Genomic DNA, 14,479 nt, shown 5'->3' with positions numbered 1-14,479 from the left:
ACCGATATGTTTACATTACTATGAGTCAACTGACTACCTATTATACTGTAATACATATAAACCTGGCCCCTGAAAAACACCCCCATATTTTAGTTTAATGAAAACAAAAGCATGCAGACAGAATAATGAAATACAAACAAAAACTAATTCAAATATATAATAACTGGATTGTAGATATCAAGGTATTACACAAACAAGTTGTTTGTTGTTTGCCAGACATACAAGAGAATGCACTCTCACACATCAATTGCATTAGATGTTTTCAGCTCAACTGGAGTGGAAAAACAATGTTAATTAAGCAGGAAGTCAATGAAAGTCAATGAAAACTCAGGGACAATTTAGTCTGGGGCCACACTGGGAACCTGGGGTATCACAGAGAATAAAACACACTTATTTTGAGAGTAGCTGTTGGTGAATTTGTTTGCTTTACTCGCATAGTTTCAGATGTCGAGCTCTGTATAGATGTTCTATCATGAAGATGTAGTGGCTTAAGGATGGATACGCATGTCAACTGGCTGGTTCATCAACACTTTGGTCCACAAAGGATGGCCATGGAAACTGTAGTATCCAGAGACTGTACCCTAATATTTTAATAACTCATTTTGTCTACTGCTCTCACTTTAGGAAAGAGGAAAATGTCTGAAACTGAATCACCTTTTCAACCAGAAGTCCTCTATGGTAACATTTACTAATGCCATCGCACTGAGCTACCCATACTGAAATTTAATATAGAGCATATATGCCCCTGTACATATATATATATATATATATATATATATATATATATATATCTATAACCGAAATGTCAATATATTTATCAAATCGATACATCCTCCGGACCATATATGTTAACAATATGCATTTAAAATATGTGTGCACGTTGTATGCTTATATGTTTTTTTCTAATTCATTTTTAACATCTTTTATATCCACATATGTAATATCAACATATATTACATCAGTGTAGTAGAGTAATTTTATAAATAAAATGTATATATGTATAAATTATGTGTGTAATTACAGCTTTATAAAAATATACAAAAGTTGAGAATGGCCATTCTTCCAAATATTTTTTAATGCTGTTGTCTTGAGATCACAATTAGATATTTCATTATCTCCAGAAAACAAGCTTTGTTATCTCATGATAATGACTGACTAATTTTGTTATCCCAAGAAAATAAGCGTTGTTATCTTGAGATTATCTTGTTACTACTGTTGTAAAGCTACCATCTATGCATGCTGGCATGGCGCTCCTGATCTCTGATAAGCATCTTAAATAGCCTTTTAAGAGGAAGGAACTGCTTGTAATTATCTCATTATCTCAAGATAACAAAGCTACTTTTCTTGAAATAGAAATTGAAAGACGTTTTGTTTTCTTGTGTAAACAGGTTGATTATCTTATTTTTACAGAATAACAAAGCTTGTTTTCTTGAGACAACAAAATAGAATACCGCCTTTAAATTTCCTTTGATAACAGGTGGATTGTCTCGTTATCATAAGATAAAGCTCATTGTCCCATTTTCTTTTGATAATGGGTTGATTTTCTTGCTATCACAAGATAACAAAGCTTGTCTTCTCAAGATAATGGGTTGACTATTTTGACATAACAAAGTTCATTTTCTCGAAATAACATATGAAACAACATTTTGTTTTGTTGTGATAATGGGTTGATTGTCTCAATATCACAAGATGACAAAGTTTGCTTTCTTGTGATAACAAAATTAAATAACCTTTTGTCTTGTGATAACAGGTTGATTATCTCATTATCTCAAGATAACAAAGCTGGCTTTCTCAAGATCATGATATAAAACAATGCTTCTGTTTTCTTGTGATAACGGGTTGATATTTTGTTAGCACGAGATAATTAAGATAGATAATGAAATAATGAACATGTGATCTCAAGATAATGGCCTGTAAAAAGTAATTGTAAGCACAGCTATTCTCAGTTTCCATACAAATACATTTATGTCATACATAGGCCTATAAATAATAATATATGTGACACACATGACAATAAATGTACAGTACTACACATGAAATAACACATATTTCATAGGCTAGACATGTAGGCTTCATATATTGTTTTTACATGTATATGTTTTTACTTCATATGGAAATTCAGTATGCATGTAAGTCCAGCTCTCTCTGGTTTTCTTATTCACTGTTTTTTAAGACATTTTTTATGATTAATTCTGGATAGTGACCATAATTACACGTTTAATTTGGACAGACACTTTGCAGTTATGCTGCCCCAATTAGTTGGGACAGGATACTCCTCTGTCGCAGCAGCACACAGCCTAAAAGGACATCTGCATTATTATGTCAAAACTTTCCAAGTATAATTCATTCACTGTAATGAAGCCAGTTCATTTACCAGAAAGCTGTAACAAACACTTACTACAGTGAATAATGGGTTCTCTGCTGTCTTAGTGTGCTACTGCTGCCAGTGGTTGACTGGTCGACTGAAAAGTAACCTGTTGCTTTGGTGCTTTTGTGGCACACAAAGCCTGGAGGAATGCCAACTCTCTAGAGGAATTCTCTCCATCAGTAACAGCTCACAGACACACAATGAGGGGCAGGGTGGAGGCCATGATGCAGACCTTCCTTTACATTTAGCCCCAGTTTAGAAAAGGAGAAGCTAAAACTAAACTTTCACTTACTTCTTTAATTGGATGCAACCTCTGTGGAACTGTATTTGGATGTCTGAGGGCCCCCTGCTATGCTGAAGGACTTTTTCAATACAAATTGTCAAGACCAACTTGGTTTAGTTATGGCTCCTTAAAATACTGGGGATTTGCACAAAGGAGGTAACTTAAAAGAAAAATACGCCAATGTGTTTCCTAAAAACACAGATATTCAAGTGAACACACACTCACACACAATCCATTTTCCATCAGTCCCCTAGTGTGCTGGAATAGGACAAGCCTATAATCAATTAGCTGTTCTCTCTTCATGTGGCTGTCAATTAGGCTGGACAGTGATTGGGGATATGACTGCTTAGTTAGCTGTTTCAGCTGCCCTCCTCCTCTGATTATTACATTACTTACAACTGGAAACCTAATAACAACACTTTTACTTGACATTTATTAGACAGATGCCTCCTACTTCAACTCTTAGCAACACATAATGGCCCCTCAATAACCAGCTCTCATTTGACTTTTGACTTGTGGACTTTGTGGAAAAACACCCCTCACTTGTCAGCACTCAAATCTGCATTAACAATGTCTTCATCACATTTCCTGTCAGCTTCTTTGAGGTGGTAATAATGACTTAGGCTATATTTGATCTCCTCCTGTATGGAAAGTCTTGTGAAGGTAAAGGAAAAATGCTACTGTGTATCAAGTAGACCTTTGCGAATTTTCTTATGATATTCTTTTTGTGTCATCCTTACCCAGTATTATGATACAGCCATACAGAGTATCGAATTATAATGAATACCTTAATCTCTTTCCAAGATCTTTTTTCTGGTCTCGCTGTTTTTGTATGAGAGACTTAAAGGGGCAATCCACCACTTTAACACATAAGGGTGAGTTTAGTTGTATACTACATTTTATTGCTCTGGAAGTACCTGGAAATCCAGATGCCCCACCCCTAGCAAATTCTAATTTGCACTGCACAGGGATCTGGCCCCGAAGAGCAGAGCCCGCTGACTTGCTCATCGGACCAATCAGATCAGTCTATCTGACAGAGGCAGGCTCTGGGCGGGCGTAACATGATGAGGACCATGTCCTTTCAATTTGGCTTTGGAAGAAATGCTAAGCCAACTGCACTTATCTTTTTCCTTGAGAGAGGAACAGAAGACTGCCCTAGAAGCCTTCACTTCCAGGAAGGAAGGACTAGGAAGGACTAACTGAGGCATTTGAAATGCCTCAGTTAGTGCCACCCCTTGGGTAGAAAGGGTGTGTCGGTGAGGGCCAGACTCAAAATCTTTCTAGATTTGAGTCTGGATTTCCAGGCTACTCTGGTAGGGCTTTAAAGAGAAACTACACCTATTTTCAAAGTTCACATGTTATTCCTATGGTCTATAGTCCAAAAATGCTAGTAAACACAAACAACTTTCTCCCAAATCCAAAAACTGGAGTGCTAAAACTCAAATTCAAATTTGTAATGTCATAAGGTATATAGACTGGAGCTGCTCCATAGACAATGAACAAAATATGGTCTAGATGACAGTAAGAGCAGCCAGGGGAATGTTCTGATCATGGGTACATCTTCTGTTTCAGAACTGACAATGCTGCAAAAGAACAAAGCTCATTTGTATCTAACAAAAAAAAAAAAGAAAAGACAGAAAACAAACATTATGTGGGTCCACAAAATCAGTCTCCCATTCATTGTCTAAGGAGCAGCTCCAGACTTTAAACCCAATGACATCACATGTTAAGGCCAAAACACACTGGCAGTGAACAGTGCACATAAAAAAAAAAATATGTTCCTATTATTTTCAATGTGCACACTCACACCGGGGCAGCTAGATGTGTGTCAGTGCTCCATGATGCTCTGCCTCCTGAATTTAATGCACTTTTCCACCACTTGCTCTCTTCTTGTACCAGCTCCTGTAGCAGCTCTTCCTCTCTACTCCTATGGCAGCTCAACTCCTCTCCTCACCATTGATGTATAAAGAGATCTCTGTTGCTGTTGCAGTATCTTGTGTATATGACAAAGAGTGGATTAGGAGAGGCTTGTTGAGGTTGAGAAATATCCCAAGCTAAACGCCCCACAGTCCTCACATTTTAAGGACCATAGCCAAAAACATACTGCCTGGCGAGTCATAGCTCTGGCTATCGGCTCATCTGGTGAGAAATCAACTTATATCAAGGGTGTCCACGCATGATTTTAAGCTAATGCAGAGGTGGAAAACTTAAACATTTTCAGTAAAAGAAGTAATAACTTTGTGTGGTTGTCTGTTGACGAACTGCAGCACCATGCGTCCAGTGTGTGTGCCAGGGGTGGCAGTTGACATGACGCACCACAGAGGTGCAAGTTTCACTTAACAAGTGAAACATGCACCACTAATCATTTTCAAAGCTAATCATTTTAGTGTAGGGCTGCCAGAGCTTTACATCTGTCCCACGGACAATATTTTTGACCTTATACACACTAACAAGACAGTGCCTAGAGGAAGATCAGCTCTGCTCTCAGGATTTCTGGTAAGTAGGCTATGATGTGAAGGTGCTGGTTATGGTGCCTTAGCAACCTCAAACGCATCCTGCCTCCGCACCCTTAAAAGTTGGCACAGAGTAGGCACAAGAGTAGCACCCAGCACTCGACCTCAAGTTTTTAAGGTGGTTAAAGACGTGGCATGAGTATGGCTCCTAAGACTATTTTTTAGTCAACTAAAACATTGAGTGAAAACTGAAAACACACTTAAATAGCAACAGCTAAAGCTATGCCAATACTCTTAAGTCCGGGGTAATCTGGTTACATAACCTAATTAATATTGCTGCCATTGTAGCAACTTGTCAAGAGATGGAACCAACTTGTCACTCAAAATGGTATGCCCTTAAGCATAACTTTAAGTCTTAATAAAATGTAAAGAGGTAAGTTATATAAAAATTCATCCCCCGTACAGTTGTCATGTATGTTGAAAGTAGCTATAGCGACCAAACTGCTTTTTGATTCATTTTTTTCCCACCAGGCTGTCATCATGTTTATTTCTGTTGTAAAGTTGTGTATTTCAACATGGCGGTCTGTGGGGGTTGGCTCGCTTATGGAGCCAGCCTCAAGTGACCATTAGAGGAACCACAGTTTTCAGCACCTCTGTATTGGCGTTATTTTTCATTTTTCAGCCCTGGAAGATGCTGCTTGATGTGGATAATTCTGCATCTTATCCACACTCCAACAATGATAACTGCAGACACACTGTCATTGTCATACTATAGTGAAATGAACAGGAATTGGATTGAAACCAGTGGATGCTAGGAAGGTGGAGGAACATACTGTTAAAAAGAGGACATAACAGCACTTTTATAATCTCTTCAGGAACATGTGACTTTATGCAAATAGCCTAAAAGATGAAATGCAAGTGTGTAAATAAAAACACTCCAAAATCTGGATTCAATAAAAGTAGCGCTCATTTTAATCCTCTGCAGTCTTAAAAACAATTAGCACGATACAAAAATGAAAAGGTGTAAACTGAGTTTATGTTTAATTTTCTCTCATCATTGGCAACAACCGGGAAACATTTACAACTCTTTAAAATCAGAAGATGAGTAATAAAATATAGTAATAATCATAATATACTTTAGTTTTATAAAAGGTTTTATGTGTCCTTGAGGCTGCTCTCACACATCACTGAGTCTCCATGGATACTGACTTTAGGTATATTTTACAGCCTGTTGAAGCAGCTCAGGAGGGTTTCCTACTACACGTCTGCCTCTCCTTTCACAGCCATACTCTATTGGTCTGCAAGAACAACACATATAGTGTCTGCGCCGAGGCTCGCTGTAAAAGTAATTGGTTTCATTGGAAAGTGGATAAAAAGCAGTGGCTGGTTGTAGAGGGCTTCCTGCCGAGTTTGACCGCTCCTGGGTTAATCACAGTCCCTCTGAGGCTGGAAGGTTTCCCAGTCAGCACTGGCCACCAGCCACAGAGAGCTCTGACTTACAGCACAGCCAGCTGCGATCAGCTGCAGGGAGAGAGGAAGGAACTGTTAAACAAGTATTCTTTAATGACATACAGTCTGTCATTCCTTGTATCAACATCCAATCACTTTTACACAGATGTGGGAAGTATGTGTCAGGTATACTGTATTTAGGAACATTTTTTACTGGATTATCGCCATTTTTTGAGCCTTTCTTTTGTAGAAATTTATGATGTTGGTGTGGTGATTATCAGCACCACACCAGCAGGCACAAGGATCATTTTTACTTTTTCATTTTCACTGAAAAAGGTTTAACAATGCTGTTCATCCAGCATACATTTTGAAAAAAGGAACATTTGTACTTTTGTACAGTTTGACAATGCTGTTCATCCATGTGTACATTTTGCAACACCAGTCAGTTGAAAGTATTTGTGTATTTATTCCTTTAGTTTGACTTAAGTGTTAATATTTATAAGGATGTAATTAGCAGTGTTAGCAGTGGGCAATATATATACATATATATATATACACACATATATATATATATATATATATAGAGAGAGAGAGAGAGAGAGAGAGAGAGAGAGAGAAAAGATGTAGGAATCCTGAGCAACAGCAACAGAAGGAACACAAGCAAAAAAATCTATCGATCTATCTGTCTATCTATCTATATATATATATATATATACATATATATATATATATATATATAGTATCAGTTTATTCTTTGTTAGGATCAGATCAGTCCTGATTGAATATAAGGTATAAATATTTTTTCAAAAGCCCTTTCAAACACATTAGTGCAACTCAGCCGAAACTCTTCAGTCAGTCCTTAACACATCCTCTTAGTTGAGTCAAAGTTGTATTTTTTAGTGATCTGACCATTCAGTTTGTACTGAAATCCGAAATAAATTGTCCTCTCAATACAAAGTTTTCCCTTTTTATTTGAAAAGACACATAACTTAAACGCATAACTTAGACACATTCAGCTTCCTCAGCTTCAAGCAGACATGTGTCTGGAGAATCATTAACGCTGAGGAATTCTCTGTGTGTTTTTCTTTCATTGGGAGAGGCTGAATCTGGGTTTATTCTCAATAAAAACACTCACAAAATTCAATATCTGCAGGTCCTTTTAGTGTTTTGCCCATTTCTTGATCTAGACCGCACCAACACTAAGTTTGTTTTGCAGTCTTCCCATTTCGACAAAACATGAGCTGCCATTTCAGCACCATAAACGCAGTATTTTCTGCATGCGGGCTTTTGTTTTTGATTGATTTGACGTCCGCATAATGCTGACTTTCTCCATCCCATCGGCTGACTGAAACGGCCTTTTTGTGCCACTTGACTCCCTCACACACACACAGCTGCATTTGTCTTGCAAATCCATCCCCGCTGCGCCGCGTTCAGACGAGGAAAAGAGAGCAGTCGGACATCAGTGAAGTTCAAGCCAGCGAACAAGCGGAGAGGCTATTCCATAGCAGCCGCCTTTGTCGATATCAAAACGGAGAGCTGGTGAAAAATGATGCATGCTTTTACACCTCTGAATCCTGGCAACTGACAGAGCAAGGGATGGGTATGGGGGGGTGGGAGTATAAAAACTAAAAAAAACCCTTTCCCTTCCCTGGAGGCTGAAGTCAGTGTCGAAGCGAACAAAAGAGCCCCGGTCTGAACGGGTTGAGTGTCCTCTAGCGCACGACGGGGATCAGCAGCGCAGAATGTAGGAGATGGATGGAGACGCACACGTACAAACGGCCGTGACTGAAATTTGCATATTTGTAATTTATCACTTTTTTGTTGAGTTATTCAGGGATTTTTTAAAGAGGTGTTTTTTGTTTTTGATTTTTTTTAAAGAAAAAAAAATAAAGTAGATAATTTGTCAACACAACTTTTCTGCAAAACAGTGCAGGAATCAGAGCCTGAGATCAGTCCTGTTTCCCTGGAAAAAAGCGCAGTGGTTATCTGCTTATTATATTTATGTATTTATTGCTTTTTGTCTTCCGTCTTGAGATCTGCTGTGGAATCACCCCAGTCTGCTTCATTTCCATATCTTTTCATTGGAGCTTCCTCGTGAATAGACTGTAATATTTCATGATGGGGCACGCAAAAGCTGTGCACAATACCTCTCATATCCACTCTGCTTTCAGCCGCAACAATGATCATAGCAAGACGTCTTTATGGCTAATTCAGTCAAAGGCGCATCTCCCGTCCTCCGGCGCGGAGGTCAGCCCGCCGTGTTCCGTCCACCAGGGGGGTTTTCATAGGCTATAGGCGGCCAGCTGGCTCCGTCACACGACACCACACACACACACACACACACACACACACACACACACACACACACACACACACATTTTACCGATATGAGCATTTTGTTATTTCTGAGAAAAAGATACAAAGTCATAAAACTGACCCCTTTTTTCAGTCAGACCAAAGACAAAGCCTGGACTACGCACTTTTTATTTTCCCCCGGAAACATTATTTGACTTGTCTCGTTTTAAACACAGTGATGACACATATTGGTTTTACTTCCAACACATCACATTAACACCCTGTATCAATAAGTTTCCTTTCAATATGTTGTTCTGAAAAAATAATTTAATATGTATTATGTTTGGATACGCGAGCGTGCTGAAAACGATGCATTTGCAGCTTCCATGCAAAGACAGTTCACATCCCACTTTTTATCTCCTATGTTAAACTGTTGGTAAAAAATAATGATGTCAGTTTTATATTGCAAATCTGTCAGTGGGTGCATGGTGTCGGGCTTTCCATCAGTCTGACCAAGACCTACTGTTAAAGTCATGCACGGGACGAAGCACTGGTCCTATTTGTTGCTGCGGCACATCACAAGACCCTGGTGCTCCCATGGAGGAGTAAAATGCAGCCAAAAGTAGATGCATTATCCCAGCGCACAGCAGGCGCACCTTTACGCAATACGGCGAAACTGCGTGATGGCTTGTTTCTAGCCACCAGCTTTTACGCATGAACGCACTGCACCCGAAATCAGAATTAATGGTGAGAATGCATTTCTAATAGGAAGCTCTTCTTGGTAAATTATTTGTTTTACATATTTGTAGGCATCCTCTCGCTTGTTCTCTCGCTGGCATTCACATTTCATTTGTACACTGCAGTTCCAAATGCGTGATTTTTAACAAAGCACAATTTATCGTGTGGACGATGAAAAAGTACATTTTCTGAGTAACTGATCTCATTTTATTCTAGAATTATAATTTAGTCCATGCGCACTCACTTCAATCCCACTGTGTACATGCGTTGCCATGGATATTCATGCGCCAAAACCCAAGTCCTTTGGAACATATCCAGGGTAATGCACCTCTCTTCGTAGCCAAAAATATAAAGTAAGTTCCCTAAAATGTGCGACAGTCCGTGTCATTAAGAAATAAAATCCCCCTCTGATTATTTACCCATTAATTCTTCTGTCTGAGCAGCCCAGAATTTTTTTTAATGTGGAAAGCTGTTCGTGCGCCCTGGAGCCACTTGTTGCCGGCGCATAAAGTTGGAGCTTTTGAGAAGTTAAATATCCCGGAAAGAACACAAGTTAGTATCTCAAGGGCTTCACGAGGACAAAAGACCAGCGCCTTAGCACCATATGCTTAATGGCTACAGCCGTCCAGCCTTTATTAAAGGCAAAAAGTGGTCCTTTAAAAGTTGGAAAGGCTCCTTTATTTGAGTTAGATGGAGCACTTGCGCACAAAACCAGAAGCGCGGATTGCCATTGACTCGCCCCCTTTCTCTTTCTTTCAGGAGTCTGAAGCGGCCACCGTCATCGCCCGTTTCACTCCAACATAAGCTTTTCATCACCCGGCTTTGTTCTCGGTGAAAGTAATGCTGCGAATCAAAGAGATGACAATATTTTCCATCAGCTTGGAGACCCTGGACAAGAGCCCTCGAGCTTTGGCAAAAATCAGGGCCGGTTATTCATCCTGTCACTCCGCACCTGTGGTCCCGCATTCAAAGTAGACAAACCTGTCCCTATTAACATTAATTATTCACAAACAACACAAAGGCTGAAATAGAGCAGGTTGAAGTCTGTTTATGGCTTCTAAATGTTTTATTCCTCTGAAGATGTGCCCAAAGCTTTTTTCTCTCCCTCGCTCGCAACCGAGTGCCTGTCTCTCTTTCAGCCTTGAGTAGCCCTACAGTTTGGATTTTACAATCGCAGCATCTGCTTAATCTTGCGGATAAAAATATGACACAAAACATAGCTAATAAAGGATTTGTTAAATCTCGGTAATGAGTGATCAACGCGGGAAACAATGGAGAGGGATGGTGAGAGCCGTATGGTTCCGGGGGCACGCGGGACAGTTTGCTCTCTTGTGGAGAAAGCGCCAGGTGATGGCAAGAAAATCGCCATTCCGAGGAGGAGAACACACCAAATCCACCTCCTTTCTCTCCTTGAAAAAAATAGAAGACATAAATTTAATTGGCTTATCAAGGCGCGGCGAAAAGACCTCGCTGTTAATTGGCTGGGGGCGCACAAAACAAACGCAGGGACATGTTTAGCCTGGCTGGCCCACTCTGCGCTTTCAGCCTGGTGTCACATCATTGAAAATGTGTTTTATTATTGCAAAACGTCACATGCTTTACAGTTGCCATATTGTGTCCTGGACAAAGGCTGATGGAACATTAAAGACGTGGAAAACGGTGCCAACCCGTCTCGAAGACACTGCAAGGGCCTCTCTCTTTGCTTGCTTTTAGGCAGCTGCTGTCCAGGGACTCGGGCGTAAGGACATGAAAAGAGACAAAGTTTGAACTACCAGGTGCATCCCTGGAGAAGACGGCGGAGACCGATCTGTTCCAGCGGAACAAGGAGGCGCTCATAAAGATGTAATTTAGATTGGAAGGTCACGTCTGAAAGAAAAGAGCGCACGGGGAGGAAGAATGATCTCAGCTACCTCCCCTCCCTGACACACAAGCTTCTGCTGCTGCTCTGTCAGTGCAGCCACAGCAGACACATGTTGGTTACCGGCGGCTCACCGCGTCCATCAGCCACCCTGTAAAGCAAATCTGAGTGACCGGGTGCCCGCATGGCATGGGACTGAGAGTCTGGGCTGGTCATCCTCACAGCCAGAGGTTTTAATGACTTTATTTCCGAGGCGAGATAATCTGAAAATCTTATTTGTAGCTGTTGTTAGGCGTCTTTCCCAGTGCGCTAACATACGGGTTTAAAGCGGATTTGACAGCATGAGAGGCGACACAACCTCTTACTTTCTTCTCATTAATGTATCAGTCAAAGCTGTTTAACTAAAGCTTCACACCGTCACGGCTGCTTTTCACAGCGGAAGTTTTAGATTTGACCTTTAATGACTTGTTAATCCAGATTTCAGCCACGGGTGCAAACCAATACACATATTCACAACCGCTGGTGCGTAAAAGTGCCGATCTCTGCACCCTCCTGCTATGAAGACATCAAAGAAAGGGGAAAAAATCATTATAATGATTGAAACCATTTAAAAGTTTCATATTTCATATTACTGTTCAGGTATTTTAAGCGTTAGAGCACCGAGTTTCATCCTTAATTAACAAATTAAAGAAAACCATTATATGCTGCAGGACTTCATCAATGTGAGCCTCTGAGCTCTTTAAAATGTCAATGCGGTAGAATCGTAACCTGACTTATACGTTGCAATATAATGCTAATTATCTGCTTGGAGCAGCTTTTTAACAGAAATAAACCTGGTGCAGTCGTCATACTCTGCCTGCCGTAGAAAAAAAATATCCGGGGGGAAAAGCCCTAAAATGCTTTAAGTTAAAGTAGTAATGGCACACTGTCAGAATACTTCAGGAGCCGCAGAGTCCCGTGATCAATATTTTACTTGCAGGTGAGTAAATGTATAATATCAGCAATACAAATATGTCAAAGTTAAAAAAAAATTTAAAACCCATTTTTGTTTTTTAAAAAAGACAGTCTCTTACAGAGTAAATATGCATTTACAATGATAACGCCAATGATTTTAACTTTTTTTTTTAAATATCAAATTTGGGTACTTTATTCTATAGAAGTGCATTATGATCTTGTAAATGACAGGCTAACAGCAGTGGATCTGAAATCTATATCAAAGTGTAAATATACGGTATCAAAGAGTGATAATCCTTGCATCACTTCCATCCTCTCTCTTATATAACAAAACATAAGTACATCTCAGTGGAGGTTTTTTTTCAGAAATGGGACTTTAAATATCTGAATTCCAAACATGTTGTCTGTTTTTTATTTTATTTTATTTTATTTATTTATATTTTATTGTGTTTACTATTCCTGTCTGAAATGCGACTGAATTCAGATTTTAATTTCAGGAATTAGAATTTATTCTCAGAATGCTGACATTAATCTCAGAGATAATAATATAATATGATATAATTAATCTTCCATCCTCCTTTTTGCCTCTTGCACAGCAATGCGGTTAGAGTCTAGCTGTCTGTGTGTCGTGAACAGCATACTGTAGGTATGAAAGCGCGCTTCCTGTCTATATGGTGAATCAGCGGCCTTTGAGCCCAGCGCCGAGCCTTTCTCAACCAAATTACTGCTTGGCGTGGCCCTCTAAAGTCCAGGCCTGCTGAGAACTAAAGGAAATAAAACCTGTCAGACAGTAAAATGGTCGTGTTCTTTTAAGCCTTGCCAAGCTCGTAGCCGGAGTGACAAGATAGCCGTGAGTATTTCAGCCTGTCCCTTCCGCTTGACTGCGACCGCACCAAAGGATGTAGAGAGGCGCTCTGCGCTGCGCACACTAAAAACCGTCAACGGCACAAAGGCGTTAAGGTGCGAGAAACTACAATGCTACCACTGTTTTAACCCCCGGCTCTGCTGCCGCACAGTCACACAGGACCCGACCCTCCTGCCAAAGAGATGAAGTTGCCCAGCATTGACTCCCTAACATTTGACTTTCTAATGGCCGTAATAGGATTACATGCTCCTGTCGCGCTGGTAATGAGGAGCGGACGGACTCACAGAGGACCCGGAGAGTCTGCTGAGGAAGAGAGAAAAACAAGAACTCTGGAGCTCCCGGAACCTTCAGATTAAAAGGCAAAAATAATATGGCATCCAAATTCAAATTAAATACCCGGTTTTCGTTTGCAAATCACAAAACAATCACCAGATAACAGTTATGATAAACAGAAATATGAGCTAGCCCACCTGTTGTGCTGGAGGTTTTTTAAAATCCAAACTTTCACAGTCCTGAGACTGAGCCTTGCAGCAGTGCTTGGCATGTCGCTTCAGCCTGGTGTTTGCAGCTTTTCGGGGGCCACATGGTTCATATATGCGACAGTGTGTTGGTGGTGTGGGGGCGGCCGCAGAGGAGGCCGTGGGGACACATGTTGGAGGGATGCCGCTACCACGGGAAAATCTGTCCCAGCAGCACCTGGCAGCACAGAGCAGCATTCAACAGCCTCCCACCATACTGCTGCACGCCCGCGTGCGCTTTAAACACCTTCAGCTGTTGTGGGTATACAGTCCTCATTAGCATTACCATTTGCATATTTATGTCACAATATTGGGCCGTATTAGAGTGGGTCAGCTTCCCCTTCTAAATCTCATTTCGAATGAAACAGTAGTTAAAGTGCGTCTATTCACTGGGTGACAGGGTTGCACCTTACAGAAGGTAGTCACCATAATAATATGTCAATATGAGGCATGATATAATGCTTCATTCATTCACATACCAGCAAATGTGTGTGCTTTATGGACAATAATTATGTGACCAACCTATACATTGATATAAAAGATCAGGCTATGATCTGCTGGTGACAAAATAGGCACTGTTTGTAACAAAAAATACAATTTGTGCAAGTAAATATTATGTTTAGTTTCAGAATGGATACTTTGCATTCTAATCTATTTCTCCAGAGTTAATCTCCATTAAACCATCTGTTGTTAGTTGG

At 40.2% G+C, this 14,479-nt stretch overlaps 1 protein-coding gene and 1 long non-coding RNA gene across 8 annotated transcripts in view; one reads left to right on the top strand and one right to left on the bottom strand.

The window, feature by feature from the left end:
* LOC144465062 (uncharacterized) overlaps window positions 1–14,479 on the top strand; it is a 226,475-nt gene that overhangs the window by 30,893 nt on the left and 181,103 nt on the right. The gene's annotated exons all lie outside the window — the stretch shown is intronic.
* Window positions 6,054–14,340, bottom strand: LOC144465061 (uncharacterized). The gene is made up of 2 exons (XR_013492418.1): window positions 13,734–14,340; window positions 6,054–6,625 (listed from the first exon to the last, which is right to left on the bottom strand). It is a non-coding gene; the product is annotated as an uncharacterized LOC144465061 (long non-coding RNA).

The sequence above is a fragment of the Epinephelus lanceolatus genome, chromosome 12 (assembly GCF_041903045.1).
Source record: "Epinephelus lanceolatus isolate andai-2023 chromosome 12, ASM4190304v1, whole genome shotgun sequence".
In the NCBI taxonomy this organism is placed as follows: Eukaryota; Metazoa; Chordata; class Actinopteri; order Perciformes; family Serranidae; genus Epinephelus; species Epinephelus lanceolatus.
This window is presented reverse-complemented; position numbering and strand designations above follow the sequence as displayed.